Source organism: Podarcis melisellensis (assembly GCF_964234715.1).
Source record: "Podarcis melisellensis genome assembly, chromosome: 2".
NCBI classification, from domain to species: domain Eukaryota; kingdom Metazoa; phylum Chordata; class Lepidosauria; order Squamata; family Lacertidae; genus Podarcis; species Podarcis melisellensis.
The window spans coordinates 83,288,198-83,306,584 of record NC_138529.1 but is presented as its reverse complement, the minus strand read 5'-3'; the positions used below and the strand labels follow the sequence as shown (position 1 = coordinate 83,306,584).

Genomic DNA, 18,387 nt, shown 5'->3' with positions numbered 1-18,387 from the left:
TTCATTTACACCCTCCTGCAAGGGGGCAAGAAACCATGAAATTGCCCTCCCCAGCCTGCGGGCCAGAAGATCAGAAGCAAGCATCCTTGAAGCTCCCAATTTAAAAATGGTGTTCTCTGTGTCCAGAATGAACCAGAACAGAGAAAACCATGCTAGGTTGGGGGGCTCTGGAGGGACTGCTACTGAGGAATAAAAATGCCCATGTTTTACTAAGAGTAGACTCACTGAAATTCATGAAGATGGCTAACAGTGTAACCTATGCATGTCAATGGGTTTTTCCTGTAATTTTATATTGTAAACTGCCCTGAGATCTTCAGATGAAGGGCAGTATATATATTTTAAATTTAACAAATAATAAGTGTATTTAGGGTTCAAGCCTAAATTAAGTGCCTTAATTTCAATGGGAAATCTACTGAGTGCTACCCCATGGCTCCCCAGATGTTGCTGGACTATGAATCCCATCATCCCTGCTTACATCATTGTTGAACTCACAGGCTGGGAACAGTGGAAGCTGAAGTCCAACAACCTCTGGGGAATCTCAGATTCCCCATCCCTGCTTGATAGCGGCCTTGGATTAACTTCCTGTTACTTGCAGAACTGAACTAAATAAAACCTGTTTCCGCCTGCAACAAGAAAATCCATTCACTGCCATCTAATGTAATCAATGTAATGCAATTGCACCTCTTTGCTGTTAGGGAAATGGCATGTTCTGGTGCTAGAAAGTATGCCAATTAAAACTAAGACCATACGATGAAGTGACCCAATACTGTACCACATGGCTACAATATCACCAAATTGCACAAATATTCAACCAGGATAAAGTAATAGGATTTGAAAAAGAAGAATCAAAATCACAAAAAGTATTATTACAAAACTCAAAAAAATATATATCCAAAATGTATAATTTATTATTAGAATGGGAATTAAAGGATGAAGACGTAAAAGAAGTTATGATTAAATTGGCATGTGATATAGGATATGTAATTCGGCTGGATCAATGGGAGAAATTATGGAAATATGATATTAAATTCATGGCATGTTATACAATAAGAGAAAATTTTATGAAAATGGTAAACCAATGGTACTTAACTCCAGTAAAATTGGCTAAAATTTACAAATTAAAATCAAACACCTGTTGGAGATGTAAAAAAGAAATAGGAACAATGTTTCACATGTGGTGGGAATGCCGACCTATTAAACAATTCTGGAATGAAATCCATGAAGAACTCAAAAAGATGTTTAAAATATCCTTTAGTAAAAAAACGGAGGCATTCCTTTTAGGTTTAATTACAAATGATATCCCTGAAAATCAAAGGAAAGTATTCCTTTATGCAACAACAGCTGCCAGGATGCTTATAGCTATAAACTGGAAAGGCAGAAAAATTCCATCAGTGAAAGATTGGCAAATTAAATTTTGTGAATACATAAATCTGGCAAGACTCACAGCTTACATAAAGGGACAATCGGACCAGAAATTATTAAAAGAATGGGGTTGTGCTAAAGAGTATATGAAAAAACATTGTTCTGGAGTTAGTATATCGGTATGTAATGAATGATGCTTTACAGGGTTAAAGAATAAGAAAAATGGTGTAAAAAAGCACAAAGATGGAAGTAATCTAATTAGACACAACAATACTGTAAGAGTAAATTTTTTGAGGTCTTAGAACAAAGGAAGGAAGTCAATTTGGGTTTATGTACGTAATGATATGGTTTTGTTCTGTAGATGTGTGCTTTTTTGTTTGTGTTTAGTTTTGTTTTGTTTCCTTTGCTTTTTTTTCTTTTCTTTTTCTTTTCTGGTTTTTTTCTATATGTTCCTGGGATCTTTGTCTGTATAGTATTATTTTGGATTCAATGTTTGCAATTTTTGTTATGATTTTGCATTGGGGGAAAAAAATTCAAAAAAAGAAAAGAAAAAGAAAGTGTGTGTTGTAGTCACAGAACAGGGGGACTAAGGACCAGGAATTGGGGGAAGCAAAACATTGTGACTTGGTTCTCCCTAACTGTTGTTTTTAGCAATAGGGAGCTTCCAGATCGAATCTCACTTGAAAATAGTAACAATCATGTATCAACAAACTCTGGTCACACAGTTATAGTTGTTTGGGAGGTTTTGCATAAAAAACCAATTTCCCCCAAACACTGTACTTTAGGTATACAGTAACAGGAAAATGGAGTGGAAAGTGTGGGATAGCCCTTGGCTTGACACAATATAATCTACCATTCCCTCCAACAAATCAGGATGAGTGCCCACATTTCCAGCACTGCAGTATACAATGAATGTCTCACATCAGACCAAAATAATGCTGTAAGCCAAGGATAGGGAACCTGTGGCTCTCTAGATGTTGTTGAGCAACACCCATCATCTCTGCTCATCTGCTCATGCCAGCTGGGGCTAACAGGAGCTGGAGTCCAGCAACATCTCTTGAGGGCCATCGTTTCTCCAAACATACATACTGTAAGTAACCCAACAGGCTAGAAATCAAAAACTATTTCCTCACATCTCTCTAGAACTTCAGATTTTAAAATGGATCGGAGAGATCTGAGCATTTCTTCAAAGAGATGCAATTCACTTATCAGTCATGCTCAGTTGCAGCTGATGTGGTAGCTGATGTGCTAGCATTTTACTCCAGATCTGGAGATTGAAAGGAAAGGATGTTTATAAAACTGCCTGTGAAACACACACAGCACGTCCTTTGATGCTCCTCCCTTATTTTCCTTTGGCTTCAATGCCTTATGTGCACTTGATGGAATGATTTAATAATATCCTCTTACTTCAGGAGAGCATGAATTCTACAAAACATAAGCCCCAGAGAAGTGAAGTTCTGCTGTGTATATATATATATATATATATGAATGAGTAGAATTGCTTAGGATTGTGCTGTTTATCACAGCACATAATGTTTATACAATGAACATTCAAAGCCTTTTTCAGAAGAGAAATACGAGTCTAAGTTTTGTTCTTACAAGTATCTGCCAAAGTATGTATCATCCTTAACTTAAGGTTTGTCTGTTTGTAAAAAATTGTTTCTTTTATTTGGTTGGGCAGCAAATAACCTGATCCTTTAAACTGCTGTGCAAGGCAAAAAACAATATGATCTGTGGCATGAACTACTATTACCAGTGCAACTGCACCACACAAGGTCCAACTTGGGTGGATTGGAGGTGTAAAATCACTAAAGACTATCCTACCCATTGCAACTGAGTTTCTTCCTCCCCAGTGTCTTATACTGTGGCCTGTATCAGGTTGGCTCAGGGTCAAGAGGGCATATTATTACCCTTGTCATATCTGCATTCAGATGTCAATTTTGAGTTGTGACCTTACAGAACAAAACTGTGAGCATACTAGTTACAGATAGGTAGCCGTGTTGGTCTGCCATAGTCAAAACAAAAAAAATTTTCTTCCAGTAGCACCTTAAAGACCAACTAAGTTAGTTCTTGGTATGAGCTTTCGTGTGCATGCACACTTCTTCAGATACACTGTATTCTTCAGTGTGTATCTGAAGAAGTGTGCATGCACACGAAAGCTCATACCAAGAACTAACTTAGTTGGTCTTTAAGGTGCTACTGGAAGAAAAATTTTTTTGTTGTGAGCATACTAGTTGTTTATATTGTTTAAAAAACACCCCCCAGAATTTAGGAAATGAATCCATTTAAGAGTATTGTGTCTAGATCTTGTCACTGCACTTCAAAAAAAGTCATAGACAAATAAGAATGGGTTCAGAGAAGAAGAACAAAGATGGTCAGTGGTCTGGAAAACAAGTTTTATGAAGAAAGGCAGAAAGAACTGGATACGCTTAGCCTGGAGAATATATGGATTGCGTGGTTTTCAAAATACATACAAAGTAACCTAACCCAGCTTTGTGGACGGCAGAACCTGGACTCAAACTACAGTCATACCTTGGGTTACAGACGCTTCAGGTTGCGCGTTTTCGGGTTGCACACCACGCCAAACCCGTAAGTACTGGAACAGGTTACTTCCGGGTTTCAGTGCTCATGCATGCACAGAAGCGCCGAATCGCAACACGCGTGTGTGCAGATGTGACGCTGTGGGTTGCGAACGTGCCTCCCGCACGGATCACGTTCGCAACCTGAGCATCCACTGTAGATTGTAAGCAGCACGGTAAGGAAAAGCATGAAGATTCTAGTTTAAGAAAAACAATGTTTTTGTGTGCTACAAATAGGCTAGTGTGTGCAGTGTGTACCTGAGAGAGGGGGCATAATAGCACTGTTACAATACTAGAAGAGTTGTCACTATAGAAGGGGCAAAGACTTTTTCCCTCCTGCCCCAGAATGCAGAACTAGATCTGACGGACCTAAGTTACAGGAGGTGAGATTTGGGTTGAACATTAGAAGTCGCTGAACAGTAAGAGCAGTCCAACATGGAAACCAATTACCTAAAGGGGTAATGGGCTCTCCCTCACTAGAGGTCTTCAAGAAGAGGCTGGGCAGGCATTTATTGGAAATGCTGTAGCTCTGTGTTTCCTGCATCAAGTGGAGTGGTGGCAGCAACAGAACAGATGACCTAGCTCTATGATTCTGTGAGAATATATAGGCGGCTGGAAGAAATTGTGTGCAACAGGGAAGAAACAGAAGGCGGTTTGTAAAAGCACAGCAGACATGGCTGGTTAAAGTGATACCTGAGCTGAATTTAGACTACACACCACATCAACTCTGATTAGGAAAGCAGCTTGTGAAAGTCTCCTGAGACTCCCATGAGGAATATGTGTTTGTAGTCCTCCAAATCCAGCCGCAGCTCAGGCCCAGACATTATGCGGAGAACACTTATTAGGCAGTGTGAGGTCTCAAGACTCATACACAGGGACCTCATTCACTGAAGCTAATAGAGTAGCACTGCCGGGGAGTTCTGCCCTCTGCTTGCCCCTTGCTTAAGTATAGGCTTAGGCTGTTAAATCTCAGCCGCAACATGGCATGAACTGCAAAATGGAAATGCTCCAGGGACTAGCTTTCCACAGACAGACACACAGTGTAATCAGGAACTTTTAATAAAAATAAAGGTGGAAGTTTTGGTCTGCTTTCCTGCAGCTATCCAGAAATAAAATAAGCACAGAGAGAGGATTAGCCGGCAAAGGAGACTGGATCTTAATTAGGAAACTGTTCACCTTGCTTTGTTTCCTGTCTTGATTTTTTTAAAAAAAAGATTGGAACCATATGTGGGACTTAAGAGCAAGAAGGGGAAGGAAACTAGAAGCTGCAGGTGGGGCAGAACCGCTTGATTAGTTCATGCAGATAGTGTGATTATAGTTAGGCACTAGGTGGCGCTGGCCTGGGTTATTTCTAGGTGGAGTACACAATTTCCTGTCTCTGTTCTTGTCTGAGAGGGATAATAAAGTTCTTGTCTAGCTTTCTGACCAATGTATCCTCTTAGCCTTCCATGACAAGTCACTTTAATATGTGAAATCCAGTCAATGGTGGTACGAAACTGGCAAAATGTTATCTTTTACAATTCTTAAAGATAAGGGATACCTTGCAGAGACTGCAGCTGGCAACTTGCTGCTTCCTTGGTTTCCTGGGAACTGTAGTTTGTTAAGGTTGCTGGCAACTGTAGCTCTCTGAGGAGAAAACTAGAGTTCTCGGGATTCTTTGAGTGAAACCAAGTGCTTTAAATGTGAGTTGAATGTGCTTTAAATGCATGCTGTGGAAGTTTCTTAGGCATAAGTTCTCTTTTTTGTTTATTTGTCCAATAACAGGGAAAGGTAATTGAATTCACAAGTAAGTGAATTCCAGAGGGGAACAAACTAATAATATGAGGTAACCTTCAAAGAAGTGTTACATCAGTTTTTAACCACTGTAAACCAAAATGCAGCCTAATTCTATGCTGTTTTCCCACTGGGCAGGTTGCAGCATCCTATCTAGAGGTAATGCGAAAACTTTCTCTGAGGATCCAAGTCCTATTTCATTAGGTCATTCCTATCTTTTTCTGCCTTGGAATTTTGCCAAATGCAGTTGGATACTAGGCAGACAGAGCAAAGTTTATTTAAGGTTAGCTTGTCAGATGGAATAATCCACCAACTCTCCTGACCCCACCACCTAGCTGATTTTAAAACCCTCTCCCAGGGGCTCCTCCTCCTCCAACTGAAATCAGAGTTGTTTCATGCTGCTTTAAAGTTAATAATAATTTGATAAACTGGGAGAAAGGGCCACACATTTCTCACCCTGCTTCTCTTTTGACCCTCACCAAGAACTGCAATTTGCACCCTTAACTGCTCAATCCTTTTAACTTCTTGTGCAATACAACAATTCCTAAGAGCTACAGCAAAGAAAACTGTGCCCTGAGTGATTTGGAAATGGCTGCTGGCAAGGGCATGGGGTTTCTCTTAAGAGCTCAGCAGACTTGACTCCTGCATTTTCTGGCTGGTCAATTCTGTAACCTGAAGTAGATGAGGGATTTAAAGCATTTCTTTCAAGTGAATTTGTATAGCTTATCTACTTAGGATGGATTTATCAGCTGGCCTCTTTTGCAAGCAGAACAATAAATCCTCATACCCATTCAGCCAAAATAAATTGTTAAGTCATGCTTTATGGGACCAGCTCTTTAGTATTATCTCTGTTTAGTTATAAGAATGATGTAATTCTAGAACCTGAATGGTAAAGACATCCCCCGCTGGAGTCTGGAACCAATTCCAGATGAAATTAAATAGTGTTTTGCCATTAACTGCTGTGACCGCATTATATACAATTTTAAAAATTGCCATCCTTAAGGTATACAAGCTCCTCCACATATGTCTGGACATAAGCCCAGCCCACAATGACTGAGGTCCCAACTAGGTCTGAGATTGGATTTATTGAAGTCTTCTTCCAGTTGTTGTTGTTGTTGTTATAAAGGCATATGCAAGTGACGTAAGATTTGGACTGCAGCCACAGTGCTAAGGAGAGGGGATACCAACCCTTCCCTCTGGTGCTATTTTCCTCCCTTCTAATTTCCCCTATTCCCAGCGGCTATTAGCCATGAAACGGGAAAACAACACATACTCATACTGAACCCACCTTTGCCCTCTCTGCAGCTAAAAGCAAGGGGGAGTGTGGTGGGTTGAAGTCAAGAGCTGATTACAGATCTCCCGTGCCATGTCTAAAATGGCCTTGAATTAATTTAGTTCCTTCCTTACCTGAGAAATTCCCCACCTGATCGTGCCAACAAAGATATGTATCTTTAATGGTGAAGATAAATGTGTCTACCTCTGCCCCTCTGCCCTCCCATAAAGGTTGAGAAACTTAGTGAGGACTTGTTGGAGCAAAGGGAAGGGAAGAAAATGGCACTTTGCTAGATCCACCAGCTTTGCAGTGGAATTTTACAAGGAAGAGACAAAGAGACCCTAGGTGTCTGCCCTAGAATCAGTGGTGGCTGGTGGTCCCGGGGGCTGGTGGGGTGGAAGGCAGGGAGCTCAACTGTCAGTGACCAGTGGTAGGGCCAAGTAATTCTAGTTTTGTCCTCCTCATTCTCATCTCTGCTTGGTTAAAGAAGGGGAAAACAGAGACTAAGGAGGAGGAAGGTGGCAGCCCGTTCTACCCCACTGTACTGGCTGGAAGAAATCAGGCAGGTAGGGGCTGTCTGAGAACAGACGTGAGGTAGGTGAATTTGGTGGTTTCAATTTCTTTCAGTTTCTCATTTGCCAATCTGAAGTTCAGTGCTCCACATTTCTCACCAGTTTGCAATTTTAAAAAATCCTCATGAAAATTCCTTACTATTTTATTTCTCTAACCACACACATTTTGTATGCAGTTTTGCAAAGCAATTTCCGCTAACATAATGCATTTTTATATATTTTTTTCACTAATATGTGTGTGTTTATGCACACATTGCCCTAGCACATGCATTTTTTTTTTATACGTCACTTTGCTGGAAAACTGCATTACAAATTTCAGAGAAGTGCAAATTTCATAAAATGGCTGTGCTTTGGTTCATGTATTGTTTTGGAAAGTGCTAATTAGGTAAGCTCACCTTCAAGTGCAAACTGAATCATGTTTCTCCTCCATCCCTAGTGATAGACTGGTGCTGGTCGGGCAGCCTTTACTGCATAGGATGGACCAGGTTGTCTGAGAATAGAAGTGAAATATTCACAAAAATAAAGTATCAATATCTTTTGGATTTAATTGATGGGCTAGGTTAAAGAAATTAAAGGTGGAAACTTGAAATGATATATATGATGCTGGTTGGGAATCAATTCCACTTGTAAGCTTAAGAGGATTTCAGATTCTCTATGTAATTGAGACAATGGTTAAATTCAGCTGGAAATCAGGATTCCATGGAAAAGATTGTTTTGAGGAGTTGGGATAAAATGCTAAATGAACAGGAAGTGTCTCCACCTGCTGTCATAGATTAGGGAACCTGTAGAGTGCTCCCCCCCCCCCCAATTCTGTCACATCCACAGCACTGGACCTAAAGAGCCTCATGTCAGGAAAACAGGAAGTAGCATTTTTAAATCTTCCTTTCTGATATAGAGACGGTAATATAGATCGGCAAATCAAATGTCTGTTTATGATAGCTAAGTTGGTAACAATTATGCTGGCTTTGTACAGAGTATGAGATCTGTGCTCTGAGAGGGTAGCAATTTTGCATGACTCAGGCCAAACTAGATATTACACTTGGGATGGGTGTAACAGTCTCCCAATTTTTTAAAAAACGAAAACAGCTGCAGGAGGCTGCCACTTTTAGCAGAACCGAAGGGGAGTGGCTGCTTAACCATGCAAAATCATTTCCTTCCTTTCTGTCTCCCCCTCCTTTCTTATTTATCCATGGGAGAAACACACAGGGTGTGTCATGAATGATCCATGATCTAAACAAATAAACAATATTCTGATTCTCCCATGCCTATTCCTGATTAATGAGATATCCTCTCATCATAAACTGCAAGTTCAACTCCTAAGCAAGCAAACATTCACAACACACTACAAATACCCTTCCTCTCTGCAATATAGTCCAAAGAAACTCTCCCACCCCATTTAGTATTTTCAATGTTGCACTGGTTCTCAGAAAATGTTTTTTCTACAGACTGGCATAAGAACCAGTTTACCTTTTAAGAACAGGGTTCATCTTTTACTGTTAATAATAATCTGGAAGCCATAGCCTAAGGTTTGCTCCCATTGTCACACACATTTTTCAGACAGCATCTTCACATGCATCAGGAGGTGATTATGGTTTCACACATTCTGCACAAGAATTACTCCGCCAATGTCAACGCAACAGTTAATCAGAGGAATAAGGTCTGATAGACTCCATTTGTGGAGAGGAAGGTCCTCTGCATTCCCCTTTGCCTCTCCAAACATTCCCACACAGCATAAGACCATTACAATGAACCCACCATAACTGTTTACCAGAACCATCTTGGCAGGCTGGGACAGAAGAACGAGAATGGTGTGCAGGATGCCTTGGACTGCAAAGCTGCATTGCTGTGGGGAACAAGCCCCGCTTGAGATGTAATGCTGTGAACTCTCTTCCTCCACCCAGGCGTGAAGTATCTAGGTGTAAAATAAACTATGTATTTTAAAGGGCTACACTCTCTGACATGCCTGAATTCCCAATGGAAACACAACCCTGTAACCCTCTGGAATCTTGCTACCACTCAGTAGAGGTGGCACACAACCTTTGTAAGCATATAGGTCCTATGACATCAAGCATCCTGGTCTACTACAAACACAGTCTACTTTAGCTAAAATGGCAGCAGTTTGGGAATGGAGGAATTAAGCCAAGTTGAGTTACATGTAAATGTATCTCAACAATGGTATCTCAGCAATCTGTCTGCATATTAAGCCCCTGTTTGAAAGCACCCTATGAGGATCCACACAGAGGGTTAGAAGTAGTACTAAACTTGGTTAAAAAACAAAACAAAATGCCATAGCCAGCTGCTGAATATCAATTGCCTCAACCAACATGTAGGAACTTTTGCTGTGAACACAACTGCTGGCTCTGCTGGAGCGGGTTTGTGCATGGACAACAAGGTTAAGAAAGCCCAGGGTGGCACCTAGCTTGGTTATAGCAGGTTTTTCATCACGTACAGTCTATCTGTTTGGCACATTATGGTTATAAGATTTCCTAATAGATAAAATGTATTTTAAGTACCAGAGGGAGATTGGGGGTACAATACAATATAGCTTTTATTTATAAAGCCTTTTACAAATGTCCCAGGGAGCTATTTTGCAAAGGCAGGAGCAGACAAGTACAGCACGATAACAACGAATCACGGTTCATTCACTGCACATCTTATGTCATGGGGTCTGATTTCAGCTTTAGCTCTAAAACCAAACAGGGAATTTGCTTGGTGAGTTTCTGCTGCTAATGTCTTGACAGTATAATCTTATCACTCTTGACATGGGGTGGACGGATGGGCAAACCTGACCATTTCAGTTTGTCTCCATCTCGTTTTTCCAGTCTTAAATTCAATTCTACACATTTCCACATTAGCTAATCTCCCCCCCTTTAAAATTAATCATGGAAATGAATCAACATCTTAGAGCAATTTTCTCCTATCTACGTGTTTGTATGCGCTTTTACTTAAGATACAAGTTTTTGCAAAGCAATGTTCCTTAAGGTTATGCATTTTTTTCTGCTATCTTTGTTAATATATGCATTTTTTCTGCTATCTTTGTTAATATATGCATTTTCTACACATTGGGGTAGAGAACTGCATTGCAAAATTCTGAAAAGTATTAATGTTGAAGGAAGGCTGTGTGCTGTTTTGCATATTGTTCAAGACACTGGTGTTTCTTGCTGCCCTTCCACTTGTGTTGCATCTGAATCCTCTCTCAGGCTCCTCTCCTGGGAGTGGAGATCTCAATACAACCCAGCAGAGGTTACTGAGTGCAAAGGCCATCTCCTCTATGGTGGGAGATCTGAGGCTCATGCATACATGGGTCTCCCTAAATGCCGTCATCATGTAGCTTTGCAATTAGAATAGCCATTGAATAATGTCAGGCATATGTGTAGATTTCATACAAAGTTTAAGCAAAGGCAGATTTATAAGTTAAACAGTTCTCCCACCTTGTGGCTAAGCTGAATATTACTGCCAAGATAGCATTTGGGTTAAATAATCAGAGGATGTAAATGCATATTCATCCCAAATGTGCACGGCATGGAGAAGGTGGATAAAGAAAAGTTCTTCCTCAGCCCCACAAGACTAGAACTTGTGGATATCCAGGAAGGTGAATGGTTGAAGATTCCAGACAGTTAAAAGGACGCACTTTGCCTTGCAACACACTATGGAACTCACTCCTGCAGGAGGTAGTGATGTCCACCAACCTAGATGGCTTTAAAAGAGGATTAGACAAACTCATGGAGGAGAGGGCTATCCATGGCTACAAGCCGTGATGGCTATGCTCTGCCTTCACAGCTGGAGACAGCAATACTTCTGAATACCACTTGCTGGAAGCTCCAGGAGGGGAGAGTGCTCTTGCGCTCGAATCCTGCTTGCAGGTTTCCCACAGGCATCTGGTCGGTCACTTTGAGAACAGATGCTGGTTTAAATAGGCCATTGGCCTGATCCAGCAGGCTCTTCTTGGGTGCCATCGTAACACTCCGGAAGCTGCGTGTGAAACGTGTTTCATACAGTAATTATTAAAGTTGCTTCACCTAACATTGTGATTAGTCTGTCAGATGCTTCGCAAATACTTTTCATCGCCTATTTAAGAGCCAGAGGAGCTATAGCACAAAGGGCAGTTGCTGACAAATTATCTCTATAGGCTGAGACCTGTGTCCACTGCAATCAATATCCCTCAGAAGTAATAAAAAAAAATCTGTCCACAAGGTGGGGAAAAAAACATTCTTACCCAATGGAGACTATTACCCTAATCTGGTGGAGCAGAAAATCATTAAAAGCTGCCTTATTGGTCTAACTAGCTTGGTATTATTTACACTGACTCTCTAGGGTTGCAGACAGAAACCCTGCGGACAGGGTTTCCAGCCTACATAGAGGCGCCAGGGATTGAATTTGGGGTCTTCTGCATGCAATGCACGTGCTCTGCCATTGAGTTATGGCTTACTGCTTATATAAAGATGTAGCAATTTTTCCTTGTTTCAAGGATTTCCAGCTCTCAAAATGTAATTGAAAATCTCACAATATCATATTTGGTCTCTGTGTGCAAACGTTCAAGGATGCAGTTGAAGGGTGGGGGAAAATCTATAGCAACGATGCCATGACCAAAAAATAGTGGAGAGGGGCAAGCTAACTCCCAATTCTCCCCACTGCTGAACAGCTGGACCACATCAAGTTCATGCATAGGTCACAGGCAAGCTGGAGACAGTCAGCTCGGGTATCCACAGCAGTGACTAGAGGAGAAATGACTGCTGGGAGGAATGCAAAGAGAGGAAATGCCATGGTGCATCTGTAACAGCAAAATGAGATGCCTTCATCTGCTCAAACTGCAATAAAACATGTCTCTCCCAGGACACAGGTGGCGCTGTGGGTTAAAGCCTCAGCGCCTAGGACTTGCTGATCGAAAGGTCGGCGGTTCGAATCCCTGCTGCGGGGTGCGCTCCCGCTGCTCAGTCCCAGCGCCTGCCAACCTAGCAGTTCGAAAGCACCTCCGGGTGCAAGTAGATAAATAGGGACCGCTTACCAGCGGGAAGGTAAACGGCGTTTCCGTGTGCAGCTCTGGCTCGCCAGAGCAGCGATGTCACACTGGCCATGTGACCCGGAAGTGTCTCCGGACAGCGCTGGCCCCTGGCCTCTTAAGTGAGATGGGCGCACAACCCCAGAGTCTGTCAAGACTGGCCCGTACGGGCAGGGGTACCTTTACCTTTACCTTTACTCCCATATTGGTCTCTACAGCCACAGCATTCTTCCATTGCCTCTCGAGACAGATGCCAACAATGTACACTTGCTGAGCATTGATCTGCCAAAAGGCTGGGTGCAGTGCCATCCCACCTGAGCTCAGGCCAAGCAAGACCTTGTGATAAGTTTAGGAGGACAGAGGCCAGCTCCTTCTTCCACATGATATCACCTATACCTCCCAAGGGGAAAGAGAAAGCTGGAGGAATCAGCTGAGCTTCCTTATGTTGGCCAATCCATGTGAGAATTCTAAGCATGGCCACATAAAGAATGAATGCAGAGTTCCAAGGGAAAGGAGGAGATGAGGGACAGAATGAGAATGAGGACCAACAATATTATTATTGCATGGGCTCAGTATGGTACCTCCTCAATACAGTATTCCAGAATAAAGTGATGCCAGGAAAACCTGGAAAAATATTACCCTATTAAATTGGTTGTCTTCTACAAATTCCCCCTGCCTATAAGGTTACCCATAATATTACTGTAAGTAAACTCCTTTAATACCAACTCCAAAACACACACACAAAACCACAACCCTCAGATCTCAACATTTATTTATTTGGCAAAAAAACCACACCTCAGAATGAGTGTGACTGAACACAGGCTAAAGTCTATTCTTTGGCAGTGCAGGCAATCAAAAAGTCTTTTTTCTCTGCCTCCGCTGTGTCAGTGTTCGATCAGGAAAAAGGCAGGGTAATAATAATAATAATAATCAATATTAAAGTGAATGGCTGTGCTTCATCTGACTTTTGGTACTAATTGTTGAAAGAAACTCCTTCAAGTATATATCAAGGTATAGAATTATTCTAAACAGATTCATTAAACAGAATGGTTATCTAACAACCATTGTCTTAAATGAAGCAGTTGACCTGCCTCTTCCATGTGTTCCTACCCATGCCCTGAGCTCAAATTCAGATACCCCTCTCTGAATGCCCTTGCAAGCTGAAATACGGTGGGTGGTCACAGGAGAAAAGGCCTTCTCAGCAGCAATTCCTTGTTCACTTGGAACCATCTTTCATGTCTTTTTTGGTGTCAGGTACCTTTTTATTTTCACTGGCTTTTAAATTTTTATTATTTTACCCCGCCTTACTTTTCTGGAAGGTAGTGGATTTTGCTGTTTAGGCATGGTTTTCAGCTTTCTGTCTTATATGGATTATTTTAATTCAGCTTTTAGAATTGCATTTTTGTATTTTATGGTTTTGTTTTGGTTTTGTTACATGCTGCCCAGAAAAGGTGGCTAATAAATACAGTAAATTGTAAGAGCAGAAATAGTAATATAATACAAGGTGTTCAGAAGACCAAGCTCCCAATATTTTCCCAGCAGGTTGTGGCTCAGGGCACAACCCCATGGCCCTTGCAATGCATCCCAGGCGACATGGGCATAGCCAAAGTTATTGAACATTTTTTTAGGAAGCTGGCAACAGGGGGGGGGGGAATGTGCATGTGCCCCCACTTTCTGCCATGCAAGCCAATCAGGATTGTGAAGTTGGCGGATTGTCTGCTTCCAGTTTTCTCTCCCTTGAAGGGTAGGGTTGTTCTGCCCAGGTTGTAATATAGCCCCCCGTTACACACACATGCATATGCCACTAAAATCAATGGGGCTTAAATTAATTTAGGAGTGGTGTGGACTCTAAGACCAGTGTACCTCAATTCCTAGGACTTCACGTGCCTTGCAAAGCCCATGACAGCAGGAAAGGATTTAAAAGATGAGAAGGTAACAATTCCTTAAGTCCAATAAAATTTAATATACACATATATATCTATATCTATATAATAGAAAATTTGAAAACCACTATCAAGTTTTCATCTTCTGAGGATGGAGGAAACTAGTTCAATACAATGCTTCTTAAAATATGGTATATTAACAGAAATAACGTTTGCCTGGTGTTGAAAAGATGCAATGATGTGAGCTTCCTAGGGGAAAACGTTCCAAATAAGGATCTCTCTCTCTCTCTCTCTCTCTCTCTCTCTCTCTCTCTCTCTCTACCTTCAGATACTGGGGTCCCAAACCATATATGTATGGCTTTATTAGTTAAAACTAGTGCCTTGAACTGGGCTTAGAAATGTAGTGGCGACCAATATAAGCAAATGAGGACTGGCAAACCATGTTCTGATAGTTTAATCCCCTTCAGCAACCTCGCTGCCAAATTCTGTCCTAACTGAAGTTCCTGGATCATCTTCAAGGGCAGTGCCACGTATAACACATTGCAGTAATCCAATAATGGATGACTTATTCATGCCATATCAAAAAATAAGTATAAAGCTAGTGAAAGTTCAGATCATTGAGTACAAACACATATGTCTGAATAAGAGGAAATTGTGTATGCAGTGCTTTTTTTCTAAAAAATGTTTAGGAGTACTCTCATTTTGACTCAAGAAAGTCACCATTTTATACTTCAAATTGGGGAAAACAAATACAGTACAGTACAAAGATTCACAAAATATTTAAGGGTATGCGTACCCCTGCGTACACCCAGAAAAAAGCACTGGGTGTGTGTATGTGTAGGTCCATTGTTTCACTCAACATTTCTGGATTATAAACGTGTAAAGTATCCATATCTATGTAATGCTGATCACTGTGTCATGCTGCGTGTTGCCACCCAGACAGTGCATATATTTGAGGGCTTAGCTGTCCATTTCTTATGAGGACAGTAGGAGCACACAGAGCAAAAACCCTTAGTTGTTTAGAGTTATTTCCCAAAGCCAACACCACCTTTCAAAATCTGACAGCTGCTCAAGGCCATGAATAGTGCAAACAGCTTTTATTAGCTATTCTTATCTCCCAGATAAAGGGATACTAGCATAAACAATCTATTGGACTGTATAGCTTGAAGAAAGAGTAGATAGAACAGTTCAGAAAAAGACAAGCTGAGCTCCCCAAGGAGAAACACAGTCATCTTTCACTGTCTAGCTATGGACAACCTGGACAAGAGTGTGGATTTCTATTTAAGGAACAGCAGCAGCAGCATGGCAAGCTGTAGTATTCTACCATTTTTCAATATGCCATGGCCACGTCAGGTTTTAACATCTCAAGATGGAGCAAAAATCCCACTGATTCTTTGTCGTTTAAGAAAGTACTATTTTTCCATTAGGAATTGAACTGACTGATATATTTATTTGTTTACAGTCACTGCCCATACATTCCATCCTCCAGTCCTCTTTTGTTTCAATTCCTTTCCCCCATATCTCACACAAATAGGTCTTGTATTAAAAGCAATCTGGCAACCTTCCAATGAGACAGTCTCCAAGAACATCCCTCTAAAATAATGGAGGGAAAATATGTATATGGCTTCATACCATGATAGTTGAAAATGAACTTGGTAAATTTTGACTTACCAAGTGATGGAGAAAAAAGTGATTTCTATCACTATCAGTACCTGCTTTTATATTTCTCTGAGGAACCGGGCTGGCCACTTTTGGAGACAGATGTTCTTTCCAGATGACCTGCTTATTGAGCATTCATCCCAATTTGCTTGTACCAAGTTTGTTGTAGGTTGCTTTACTGTGAGAGTTTTTCTGAGCCTTCACTCTCATTTATTTGTGGAGAGGTTGTATGATGTTGCAGCCAGCGATTGTGATCCCACTCCCTTAGAAACTGCCATTCCCACAATTCTTTGGGGCAAGCCGAGACTGTTGAAGTGGTATAAGAGAGCTTTAAATGTATGCTGCCAGGTAATGTATGTATATATACATACATATTCTAGGGTAAAGTGTGCATAAAAATGACATAGTTGTAGAATAATCTACAAACATACATTACATAATGGAAAGTTGTTTTGCAAAAATGTGTGTATTGGGAAAAATATACAGATAACAATGTGTATATTAGGAGAACGTTGAGTTAATATAGGATATGACAGCTGTTCTATCAGTATAGTGGTGGCATATTCTTCAGTACCACTCCCCTAGTATAGCTGGAATACAGGGTTTCTGGATCAACTAAATAAAACATGATTAAGATTTATTTAATTGGGTGACAGTCCTCATGTTGTTCTACAGATACTACTGTTAAGAAAGAACTGTTAGCCAAACTTAGGGATGGGCATGGGAAGCCATTTAGTCCCTTACAGACAAAAACTAAGATGCTGACATAGTCCCATTATCATAAAATGAGCCTCCACAAAATGAGCACAGATAGTAAAAGCCAATACCACACAGTGTATTTCAGAAGTTAACCTTTAAAATGACAAAGGCATAAATAGTGGTCACCAGAGTTGTATCTGACCAAAGGGATCCAAAGCCACACAAAATACTTATAACCAGTTTTGATGATCACATAATAAAATGTTAAGTTGAAAATCCACTGGATTCCTTTATAGGTGTCAAAACCATACACGACAATTTCTGTTTTTTTTTTTTTTTTTAAATGTGAACTGGCTGTTTGAGAGAGATTTCTTTACCCACTCTTGAAACAAAGAGCCCCAAGGCACTTAGAACTAGGCATGATTGCCTCAGATATTGGCACCAGATCTTAAAAGATTGGTAACTACAGACACCTTCAATAAAACAATGTCACAAGTGCACGTTTTGTTTATATCAGATCTCTCAAGGTACACTGCTTGCACATTCCAAAGGACATTCCTTGCATACTGTGGACCGTATTGTACTTGATTTGGTGTGGAACTGTGGACGATTGAATGACACCTTGCAATTTCAGGGATCACTTATTCTAGAAGTGAGCTTAGGTAGCTTAAATGAGAGAAGAACCAAAATGGGGCCATCGGGAAGCGAGTGAGACATCCATATGCTCAAATCCAAAGATTTTCTGGGGGTTAAATAGTATATCAAGGGACCCAATTTTGGCAGGGGATGGGCAACAGTTCCACACCACACGCCTCCTTCAAAGAATCCAGGGAACTGTAGTTTGTTAAGGGTGCTCTTAGAGGGGAAACCATAGTGCCCAGGGTTCTTTGTATACCAGGCGTAGCTCTGCCCTCCGTTGAAAAACCAGAACGGAGCAGAATGGCCAGTTGGGAGGACAAGCAAGGCTGCCGAAAAGAATTCTTCCTAGCAAGCGAGAATATACATTGCAACGCTTTTGTGGAAGATCTCACTTGCTTCCGCTATTTACAAACTCCTCGCAGCTTTTCAGTGTCCCCTTTTTTTGGATAGAACGACTTGCAACTACATTACTTTGGCTGCAATCCTTAAAGGTGCGTCACCCTACCACCCCCGGCCTCTCTTGCCTGGAAGCCGACCCTCGCCTGGGAAATTGCCCTTGACTCGCTTCTCTTTGATTTGTTTTCATGGCGGCTACGGCAGAACCACAATTCCCAGCATGCCAAGGGCTACCGTTGACGCTTCGGGACGCGACGCTTCCCAGCCCCGTTGGGCCGCCTCCAACTACCACACCCGCACTGAGAACCAGAAAGGAAACGATTTTCTTCCCTCCCTCCCAACGATACCGCGCTAGTCTCGGTTACAGAGGACTCGCTCAGTGACGCGCGCCGTGACGTACACCGCGTACGTTAAGGCAAGGCCTCGGAGGACGCTGGGAACTGTAGTCCTATGAGTGTGGAAGGTCACTAGAGCCGTTGGAGGATGGAGGAAAGGAGGGGGGAAGTATCTACTGCGCCTGCGTGGATATGCTTGCCTGTTAGCGCGCGGGCGA

At 41.5% G+C, this 18,387-nt stretch overlaps 1 long non-coding RNA gene across 2 annotated transcripts; it reads right to left on the bottom strand.

Annotated features, from left to right (window-relative positions):
• Nucleotides 1-1,920: 1,920 nt before the first annotated feature.
• LOC309363964 lies at nt 1,921-18,283 on the bottom strand. 2 transcript variants are annotated; one of them, XR_014165674.1, is made up of 4 exons: nt 17,695-18,283; nt 9,315-9,471; nt 7,955-8,049; nt 1,921-2,629 (listed from the first exon to the last, which is right to left on the bottom strand). It is a non-coding gene; the product is annotated as an uncharacterized lncRNA (long non-coding RNA). The 2 variants fall into 2 exon arrangements; XR_014165675.1 differs by having other exon boundaries at nt 7,955-9,471; nt 17,910-18,283.
• Between the last annotated feature and the right edge of the window lie 104 nt (nt 18,284-18,387).